We start from the raw sequence: 11,684 nt of genomic DNA on the forward strand, positions 1-11,684 counted from the left end.
CTACGAGGAGTAGCCATCGATTGGTACTCGGATGCTGATAAAACCAAGCTGACAACTTGGGATGAATTGCACGAAGCCTTCGAAACAGAGTTTCGACTCCTCAGATACGATAATGAAATCGTGGCAGAAATCCTAAGCACCAAGCAAGGGAAAAGTGAGACCATTCAAGCATATAGCCGACGCCTGAAGGAATTGTTGGGAAAAATGGACAACTAGCCCGACCATGGATTGAAGAAAAGGTGGTTTGTGGAGAGTTTAAAGTCCTCACTCAGAAGGAAAATGAAAATTGTACCCCCCACATCCTACGAAGGTGCCTATAACCAGGCAATGGACCTAGAAAGTGAAGGGAAGACATCCAGGAAAAAGAAAGACAGATCCTCTAGAGAGAGACTCCTCCGACGGAAGTAGCAACGACGAGGGGTCGAGTAAAAAGGTGCAAGCCCTTCAGAAGGATATGCACCACATCATGAAGGAGTTCAAAAGCATGAAGGGAAGCACCAGCAAAAATGAGGAAGTGTGGTGCGTGGAATGTAAGGAGGAAGGCCACACAAAAGGCTCCTGTCCTAAAAAAGCCTTCTGCGACATTTGCCAAGTGTTGGGACACTCCACCAAAGAATGTCCCTACAACATGAAGACACGGGGAAATCAGGTGCTCTTCACCCAGGAGCAGTCGTCACCCTCCGCGACAGCAAGCACATCACAGCCTCAAGCCAACACTATGACTTCATCTAGCGATTACAAAGGTAACTGAAGGGGAGGAAGAGGAAACAATAATAATAGCAATAATCGGAGTCAAATGCAGTATGATGCCAAAGGACGGCTGATGATTTAGTGTCGGGCATGCAACCAGTGGGGACACTTTGCACGAGATTGCCAGAAAGAGGAGACATCGCAGAACTTGTGCAAATGGTGTGGTCCTAGAGAACACAATGAGACAAATTGCCCCAAGCCAAGGGTTAATCTTCTCAATATTGAGAAGACTGGTGATAAAGAAGTACTGGCAATCACCCGTGCTCAGATCAAGAAGGCCACTTACCCCGACCCCCGTACGGAGAAGAAGAGATTGCGGGAGGCAAAGGCCAATATTGAGCAGGAGATGACGACAAAATGAGGGAAAAATGCAAAGGTGGTGAGTACATCATCTCGTACTAAAGCTGAAAAGAACATAATTGGGCAAGTCTTGCAAATGGAGGTGTCGATGAGGGTGAAGGACCTTCTAGACACAATGCCACAACTGAGGACCACCATTTTTCAGTTTTGTGCAAAGCATTGCACATGCACCTTCAGATGCAACGCAGATGGAAGTTTCGGTCAGCCCCTCAACTGATCCAATGTTGTTGGCCTTAAATAGTGATCGGCATCCTGCAGTAGTGGAAATGGGAATCCTCTAGGCTATCCTCAATGACACCATCGTGGACGGAGGTTCGAGGGTGAATGTGTTGCCGAAGGATACATGGAAGAAGCTTGGGAAGCCAACACTATGGCCACCCACATTCAACTTGGTGGGAGCAGACCAGCATGGAATCAATCCACTCAGCACCCTGATGGCCCAACCGGTGACCATTGGCACACAACCCTTCCTACTAGATTTTGTGGTAACCCCACTTAAGAAGAAGGGGTTTGACACCATCTTAGGGAGAGGGTGGATGGTTACAACAAAGGTGAAACACGCCTGGAAGAAGAACACCCTTTCCATGGAGAAAGGGGAAGTACATCATTGACCTAAGGACCCAGGTTGTCGGCGAGGAGCTTGCATCATCCAACTCTGATTCAAAGGACTCAAATAGATGGGAGTGGGATTCCTATGAAGGCAAAGACGAGATGGAACCAAACAATGAAGGAGTGCTTGAACTCGATGGTTGCTCGAAACATGACATCTACTCATTGAATGGACTCTTCCACTGGCAAATGGAAGATTATGAAGTGTTTCACCCTACTTGTCACATGCTGCAAATTGAAGAAGAGCCAGGCGAGAAGGAGGAGTTCCCGACAAAATACAGGGAGTATAAGGAGGGAGACGCCAAAGTGAATGATGTTTTGGTGTACTAATTTTCAAAGGACAAACCAATGAGGTACGAAAACCCCACCGTGAAGGAGATGAACTTAGGAGACACTACCACCCCTCGAAATATCTGGGTAGGAGACGATTGGAGCTTCGTGCTGAAGGTCGCAGCATTCAAAATCTTCATGGAATATAAGGACGTGTTCGCTTGGTCCTACAAGGATTTGAAAGGGGTCTCGCCAGAATTGTGCGTCCATCGGATACCATTGGTCCCAAGAGCCCAGCCGGTTCGGAAGAGGTCATACCGAATGAATAAGAACTATGCGGCCAAGGTGAACGAAGAGATTGAACAGATGCTCGAGGTCGGCATCATATTTCGGGTGGAGACAAGTGAGTGGGTCTCGTCGATTGTGATCTCACTGAAGGAGGAGGCCAACTAGATCCGCATCTGCGTGGATTTTCAGTGCCTCAACGCAATCACCATCAAGGATCCGTTCCCTAGACCTTTCACAGACAGCATCCTGGAGGAGGTGGTTGGCCATGAAATGTACTCATTTCTGGACGGCTTTTCCAGATACAATCAGATTTCGATAGCCGAGGAGGACAAGTTGAAGACCACCTTTATGGTGGAGGACGAAGTCTATGCATACAACGGGATGTCGTTTGGGTTGTGCAATGCTCCGACAACCTTCCAGAGGATACTCCTCCACATCTTTGATAAGATGTTTGTGGGAAATTTTAAAGCCTTTTTGGACAACTGGTCGATTTTCAGTAGCGAAGACACTCACTTGGTGGCGCTGAGAGAGTGCATGGAGAGATGCTGAAGGGCCAGACTGGCCTTGAATCCGCGGAAATGCAGATTTATGGTACCACAAGGAAAGTTGTTGGGCCATATCGTTTGTAAAGCTAGATTGAAAACTGACCCGAATAAGGTACGGGTAATTGTAGAGATGGAGTCGCCCATTAATGTGATGGGAGTCAAGTCCTTCTTGGAACATATAGGTTACTACCGGAAGTTCATCAAGAACTTTGCCCAACTTTCATTCCCACTGGACAAACTGACAAGAAAGGGCAAACCGTACATATGGGGATCGACACAAGGGGAGGCATTCGAGGAACTCAAAAGGAGACTGGTGGCAGCACCCATTCTGGCCTATCCAAACTGGGACCGAGAATTCCACGTACACGTGAATGCCTCGAACTATGCCATTGGGTCTACGCTAGCACAAGAAGGGGGACATGGGTTGGATCATCCCATCTATTTTTCTAGTCGGTTGATGTCAAAAGCCGAGAAGAACTACAGTACCACTAAGAGGAAAGCCCTAAGAATGGTCTATGTCGTACAAAAATTTTGGCACTACTTGCTGGTGACACCCTTCACCTTCTATGTGGATCACCAGGCGTTGATGTACCTGGTAAATAAACCCATTATCCAAGGCGGGATAAGAAGGTGGCTATTGCTCCTTTAGGAGCTCACTTTCACAATAATTGTATGGCCAGGCAGGAGGCATGTGATCGTTGATCAGTTGTCCCGGATAAGGTCGGGGGAGCCGCCGGAGGGAGGCAAAGACTATTTTCCTGACGCACATCTGTTCCAAATTGCGGCACAACCGTCGTGGTATGCGAACATTGGGGAATACTTGTCTACCTCTCGGTTCCCAGTCGAAATGCTACCGAGTGACAGAAGGAAGCTAGTCTTGAGAAGTAGGACCTTTCAGCTAATTAATGGGCTACTATATAAAATGGGACTTGACCAAGTCCTCAGAAGGTGTGTGATGGAAGAAGAGATTCTGGGAGTGCTCTGGGAAGCACACGAAGGGCCTGTCGGAGCTCATATGGGTCTAGACACCACCATGCGCAAGGTATTGTTGGTCGGACTATGGTGGCCCATCCTATATAATGATGCACGAGAATGGGTGGTGGGTTGTGATATGTGTCAGAGGGCAAGGAAACCATTAAAGCAGGACTTTATGCCCCTCAATCCATCCCATACCCAGGAGTTGTTTGAATGTTGGGGTCTGGATTTCATTGGACCTCTGAAGGTCAGCCGAACACAAAGATGTCATTACATTGTGGTGGCGACGGAATACCTTACGAAGTAGGCTGAGGCGCGAGCACTGTCGGACAACTCAACTTTGAGTACAACAAAGTTCATTTGTGAACAGATTATTACAAGGTACGGGATCCCAATCCAACTAACGAGTGATCGCGGTGGGCACTTTGTGAATCATGTGGTCAAGTTGAAAACGACGGAATTCAAGATCTTTCATTCCTTGTCAAGCCCGTACTACCCGAGGGCCAATGGGCAAGCAGAGGCGACTAACAAAATATTGGTGTCGATGATCTATAAGTCTTACGGAGTTGAACAGGAAGACTGGGAGGAGAAGTTGTCGTCGGTACTATGGGCATACAAGACCACCTACAAAGTCACCACAAGCCAGACAGCCTTTCAGCTAATGTATAGGCAGGATGTTATTGTGCTGGGAGAATTCATGGTTCCGAGTTTAAGGATCGCGATCGAGAATCGCCTAGGAGATATGGAAAGCCTTTGGGAACGACTATACGCGTTAGGCAAGTTGGATGAATGCAGAATGATGGTGCAGTGGGCCACTGAAGTCGCCCCAAAAAGACGAAAATTTTGGCATGACAAGTACAACCAACGCATTGAATTTTGGCCAGAAGAGTGGGTGTTGAAGTATAATGGGCGGAATGAGATTAAGCCTCAGAAATTTAAAGTCCGATGGTTGGGGCCATTTAAAATCCGCGAAGTAGCTGCGAATGGAGCAATTAAGTTGTCAACACTAGCCGACCAGTCGATAAAGTAGACGGTAAACAGGTTGAAGTTGAAGATTTACCACCACAGGCAGCAACGGAATGATCCAGTTTGTCCAGAGGCGGGGCTTAGCCGGAGAAATTGAAGAGTTAATTATTTAATCTTTTGTTATATATATATATATATATATATATATATATATATATATATATATATATATATATATATATATATATATATATAATTAAACATTAAAAAAAATTAAAATTAAAAAGTATGATTGTACGACGCACGACCGTACGGAAAAAAGAGCATGTGCATCCGTACAGACCGGAAAAAAATAAATTTTAAAATAAATAATTAAAAAAAAAATTGTACAATCTTACGGGAATGGGAAAAGGACTGTACATTATAAAATCTATACTTCCATGAAATCATCCGCACAGTTTTATTTTGTACAGTAAAGAGAAGTGCTCGACAATTTGTACAGGAGAGAATCCGTATGCCTGGGAAAGTCCGTACGTTTTAACAGAAGAGTTCGGAAGTCAAAATCCATACAGCTGCAGTGCAACGGGATCGTACGACGACAAGAGAAGAGGTTTGTATGGTAACCAAACATAAAGTCCATACGCTTACACGTTCGTGGAATCCGTACATTGAGGGTGACCAAAGGTAAAGAGCAATGGAAAACCCTACGGCATAAAGCAAAGGAGAATTGCCAACCGTACAGAGTGAGAGGAGGATAGTAGGAAGAAAGGACCGTACAGTGATTTTGTATACAAGGTGGATATCCCACAAACAACATAAAGTTTCGTACAACGCCATACAAGCGGACAACGCCAAGCAAAGTCATACCAAAATAACAGTATTTGACAAGTATAAGTGTTAAGCGTTGCTAGTTAAACTATTCAAATGGAATTAGGGAAATCAAGATTAGGAAAGCTGGATTGGAGAAAACGGTTGTTGCAGTTAGACCAACCGTCACAATCAAGGAAAATGGCAGAGGGAAGCATGGCAGCCAAGGATAAGGGGAAGCGAGTGTTGCAGTCGGGAGTGAAAATTGCAGGGTTAGTAGATACGGGAAAGGCCAAGAAGAAGACAATGTCGGAGAAAATCACACCTGACACTATTACATTCGAAGGATTGAGTGGAAATGTGTGCAGGACTTGGTGGCTAGAAACCCTAGATAATTATGCAATTAAAGAATCTCTTAGGAAGGCACGGGTACATTGGGCAATTCAAGTGACCATCTTTGCCATTAGAGATTTCGAATCGTGTCTACGGATGATGGTGGCTACATATGACAGTGCGACCAGGGCATCTACTTTCTCGTACCAGCAGAGCACTGTGACCGTCTCCTTTGCACTCGACGATTTTGCTAGGGTATTTGGAATCCCAGACGAGGGCAAGAAAATAGACAAGAATGCCATGAAGATGTCACCAGAAAGGAAAGAACAACTGTTGCGGTTAATTTTCCGAAGTGATCTCTCAAACCGGGAATGGGTTGCAATCAAGGCACCCAAGGGCAGAGGGTTGAAGAAGTCCTACATTGTTCCAAGAGATTGGTAGTGTCTGCTAGATGTTACGAAGAGCAGACTTACAAGAGCCAGCAAGGCGTCCGACACAACGATACCCATGATTGCACTAATGAACGGTCTGAGGAACGGGACGGTGTATAACTGGGAAACAGTTTTGTCTGATAGAATCCACAAATTCTTGATGTTGCGCCACAAGGCTTTCTATATGTTGTTTCATGCCATAGGGTTGTTCCTCAACGCAATACTCACACAAGTATCGTCAAAGAAGCACGTATGGAAACCTCGAGAGACAAGGGACCCTTCACTGCCATTCATTTTTTATTGGACCCACCTGGATACCATGGCAAGTAGCGGGGAAGCCCATTCTAGCAGGAAGCAATGGAGACCCACACAGGTGGACACGGAACAAGAGACGAAGACAGTTGACAAGGACATAGATGAAGAGGCTGCAGAAGAAGCGGATAGTAGTGTAGGGGAAGGGGACAACTCTGAGGGCACTTCTTCTCAGAGAAGCCAGAATCATGATACATTCTGCCTTGCCAGGAAGGAAGTAGAGAAAGCCCAGAGTACGGAGGAGAGTAGTGGTCACGCAGTGTCTTTTGGACACGTGACGAGAGGAATCTGTGGATTACCGGCAGGTGGAGTGCGACCTGCGGGATTAGGCTAGTTGGTGTATGCACCAGTCGTATTGACTCGGGGTGGAGGATTGACACCTCTCCAAACTTTGTGGGTGACAGTAGGAGCCATACCAGTCATACCCATCCCAGGATTTGGGCAGTTGAGACCCCGACCTTCAATGCCTACACCTTCTAGGGTCGCCACAGGAGTTCCAGCGGAGGACGTTCCAGCAGTGTCATTGGTTCCTTCGTGAACCTCCTTTCATTGGATCTACCGTACGAAAGGAACCCGTAGATACGGAGGTCTCGGCATTAGAGGGTATGGTGACCGGCGATGATGATGCCACCATGGATGCATGGTTGGGTTGCTATGAGATGCCTCCCATGACACCACTGGGACCCTCACCTACCTCACCTCAGCCACATCCTTTTCCGGAGATTGTGGACCTTGATGAGGGTAGTTCTCATCAGGAGGCTGGACAGTAGGAGTTGGCGATGGATTTCCTACAGGACACCATTGGGTTTGAGGAAGAGATGGCGGAGATGCAACAACAGGAGCATGCAACTACAGAGAGCCAGCCGGAGGGCATAGAGGTATTTTTGGCAGAGATGGGAGCCAATGCGCGGAGGATTGTAGCAGAGGTTGAGGCTAGCGCACAAATATTGGTAGCCTCTCTCCAGGAGCGAACTGTCAGGTAGTCTGTCATCGAGGGACTCCTCGCCTTTGCCACTGGTGGGTGTGCTAAGGAGTTTGGTTGATGTTTTGAGGCTAGGGGTTGGCCTATTGTGGAAACTTCTGAGATGCTGGCAGATTGGAGGAGTGAGGAGACGATTGAGGTTGGTGGAGTACACTTGCTACTACAGCAGGTAGAGAAAGATTTCAGGGACAGGTACAACCAACTCAAACGTACCCAGCATGGTGTCTCGGCAGTAGAGACAGAGCGGGTGGCGGCCATCACAGCTTGGGAGGGGCTAGCCACTCGCCTGCATACAATGGAGATGGAGCTGGCACAATAGAGAGCCCAAGCGACTAGCCTAGAGGAGGAGTTGGCTCGTGCCTGGACAAACTTGGCCCAAGAGACGATGGGTCGTGCACATGAGGTAGTAGAACAGGCAGCCCTTGAGACCCGTCTCACATCTACTTTGGAGGCATTGGATGGTAAATAGAAGGAGCTGATGGAGGCAGTTTTTATGGTGAAACGATCTCGGAAGAGGCAGTTGGTAGTTGAGCAAGATCTCCAGCATAGGACACAACAGGTTCGCCAGCTAAGGGAGCAATTGGCAGCACCACCACCACCACCGACCCCTTCTTCATCAGGGATGCCCTCTGTACCCCCTCAGCTTTGATTTTCATGTTTGGTCTTCGTGTCATTTTCCATTTTGTTGTATGTTGTTACGAGACGACCTCCTTTTTTGGGGGGGGGATGATGTTGTCGAGTAATTACGTCATATTGTAATTAGAATGTTACGAGTGTTAAGGGTCGGTGGTTATGTGATGGTTGTCGACAATTGGCACTGGACAACCTACACCGACACCTATATATATGTACTTGGTTTCCTATTTCAGGGTGAAGTTACGGTGGAACAAAGTGATGTTGTGAATGTACTTGCATTTGACATTAATGAATACATACATCTGAGTTCTTTTGTTTACTTGCATTGTTGCATGTTGTCATATTTACTACATTTATGTATGGTTATGCACTATTGAAACACACACCACTCGGGGGAAAACATCATCATTACATTAGCTTATTTGGAAACATTATGCATTTCAAGTTCTCAAGATTATAGATTTCAATTAAGTGATAGATGTTCGAACTCACAAAAGAAGCAATGATAATCATTCATGGTGTCTATTTTTGGCAAATCAAATCACTTTTCATTAAAGTTTCTTTGCAAAGGGTTTGCTTCAAATTAGTGAGTTCTCATCAATTGACTTCAACAAGCTTTGTCATCATTTTGAGTAAAGCATTGCCATCATTTTGAGTAAAGCTCTATCATCGTTTTGAGTAAGGATTTTGGATTTGAAACAATATGGACTATGACATTTTAATTTTAGACATTCAAACATGTGTACATCTAGGGTTTTTATTAGCTTTTTAAATTTTTACAAGTGAAACCCTTGGGCTTTTTCTATTCATAAGTTGGTATAAAGAGCAATAGAATAAAGGATTTATTATATTTAAGCATCGAAATTTTGGAGTTATTAGAAAATAACAAAGGATGCATCTAGTTAAGCTTTTCTAAAGAAAGGTTTTCATAGTGTTTGTTATGTCATAACAAAGAATTTTTAAATAATTGTCATTCTAAGTTGCATGTCTAGATTTTATATTTTTTTTTCCCATGTTGAAAAGTCCCAATTCTATGTTATGCCATCAAAAGAGTAGCATATTTGAAAAAGTTTATTTCTAGTTGGTATTATTAATAGCCCATGCTTTTTTAGTGATCTCCAATTTTAGCTTTATCTTGATGTGCTACTTCTTATATCATCTATTTTTAGGAATCCATTTTTAAAACACTCATCATGCAAGAGTTGTGTCTCCAAGTGTTAGTTTTTAGTATTCTCTATTGTTTGTGGAGTTTAGTTTTAGAATTAATGTAGGATTTTGTAAACTAAGGTCTTTTGTAGTAATTTCTATTAACAATTTAATTGGATATTTGTGAAGCTTAATTTTAAAATTAGTGGATCCTAGGAGCAAATGAATTATTGTCATGTGTCCCATTATGCTTGGATGTGGGGAAAATACCAACTTCTATATTCTTTGATCTATAATGTGGTTCCATTCATTTTGGAGATAGTTTTCTATGCAAAATTAGAAGATTTCAACAAGTTGGTTTAAGGCTTGAATACCAAGGCTTGTGTGAAGGCATGTAAGAGTGTTTGTCTATGATGTCACTATAACTCTTGTATTCGTGATGTAATAATTTTATTCCACGTTAATAAAGGCGTATCTCATTTGTATGTTTGTGAGTTTGAGTAGCTTCTTGGTATCCCTAGGGCTCTAGACATTTGTTGTAGGTTGTGAGGAGTCTTGCAATTGCAGCGAGAAGAGGGAGACATGGAATCACTGGAAGGGTAAGTTCTTTGGAAACAAGCAGATGTGAGGTAAAGGATTGTTGTGAAAAATACTTAAAGAAAGATGCCCTTGACAAGATGAATCCTCATGTTGCACTTCAATGAAAGATGAGTTGAGGGAATTAGTTGTGGATTTTAGGAGGAACCCAGATAATGTAGAAACCATGTGAGTGGTGAAGAAAGTGAAGTTGGTGAGCATGGAGGAGACAAAGAGTGGCCAATAGATATGAAGGGGAAGAACATTTCCTAAGAATCATTACCAAAATAACCAAATGGAAGTTCCATTTGTTTTTTGGAACCTCAAACCTCGAAGAGTTGATAGAATGGATAGGGAAATTGGAGGAATATTATGATATGGAAGATATTTGTGACCCATAACGGGTAAAGCTAGTGCAAACAAAACTTAAAGGGCATGTTGCTCTTTGGTGGAGAGAATTATAGACAAAACAAGTTGTAAATGGAGAGGTGGGGATAACTCAGTAGATTTAAAAGGTGGCCAAGGTAAATGCAAAATTTATTCCTAGAGACTATGAAATGGAGCTAGTCAAAAGGCCTCATATCCTAAGATAGAGAGACATGAGAGTAAAATACTGTATTAAATAATTCTATAAGTTGAGTATTATATTTGAAGACATGAAATGAACAAATAAAAGGTGGTTAGGTATGTAAATGGATTGAGATTTAATATGCAAGATGCAATTGGCATGTTGAGGGTTACTACAATTGAGGAGGCCTGCCAATAGGCACTAAAATATAAAGAGAAGATATCCAAAAGGTAGCAAAATAGTTCTAGAGGTAGAGGAAGAATGGTAATAGAAAGAGGACAACCAAGTAGTGGTAAAGGGAAAAAGTTCTATGAGGAAGAAGCCAAACCCAAATGAGAGAGTGAGTCAAGCTAGAAAACAAGAGGAAAAGAAAATGAGAGGACAAGGTAGTAGGAATAGAGGATACTTTGGAAAATGTTTTTAGTGTGGAAAAGGTGGTTATAGAGCCCTTGAGTGCCCATAAAAATTGTAGGAAGGTAGCAAGACGTACACAACTAGAAATCATCTAAACCAAGAAGATGAAGAGAGTGTGGCATCAGTGAAAATTGTGAAAGAACCAGAGGGTAGAGAGTCTCTCATGTTTAGAAGAGTCTTACTGAAAAGCTATCTTAGAGAAGGCGCCTTTTCTAAGCTAAATGCAATTATGGAGGTAAGTGTTGTATGGTTATTACTAACAGTGGTAGTAGGAATACTTTAGTTTTGAAAAAGATAGTAGGGAAATCAGGATTAAAGAGGAGACAACATCCCAATTTTAATAAAATTTCATTATTGCTAGAGCATGAATTGATGGTGAATGGGTAGTGTATAGTTAATTTCTAGATTGGGTCATATAACGATGAAATTGTGTGATGTTATGTCAATGAGTTCGTGTGATTCACATTGTTGGGAAGATCTTGGTCATTTGATGGGGATGTTATCTATGACGGAAGGAAAAATTTGTACATCGTTGTGAAGGGTAGATAGAAGTATGGATTGCCATCATTGAAGGAGAAGTAGAGGGAGTGAAGGATGTAGTCTCATTAGCTACTACAGTTCAACAAAATAGGTTGTAAGGGTGATCAAAGAGGTCAAAACAGTTCAATGGAGGTTTTTGTGAAGAATACATTTGACAACAGAGGAAGTGGTATTGG

This window comes from Cryptomeria japonica, chromosome 6, assembly GCF_030272615.1.
Source record: "Cryptomeria japonica chromosome 6, Sugi_1.0, whole genome shotgun sequence".
NCBI lineage: Eukaryota > Viridiplantae > Streptophyta > Pinopsida > Cupressales > Cupressaceae > Cryptomeria > Cryptomeria japonica.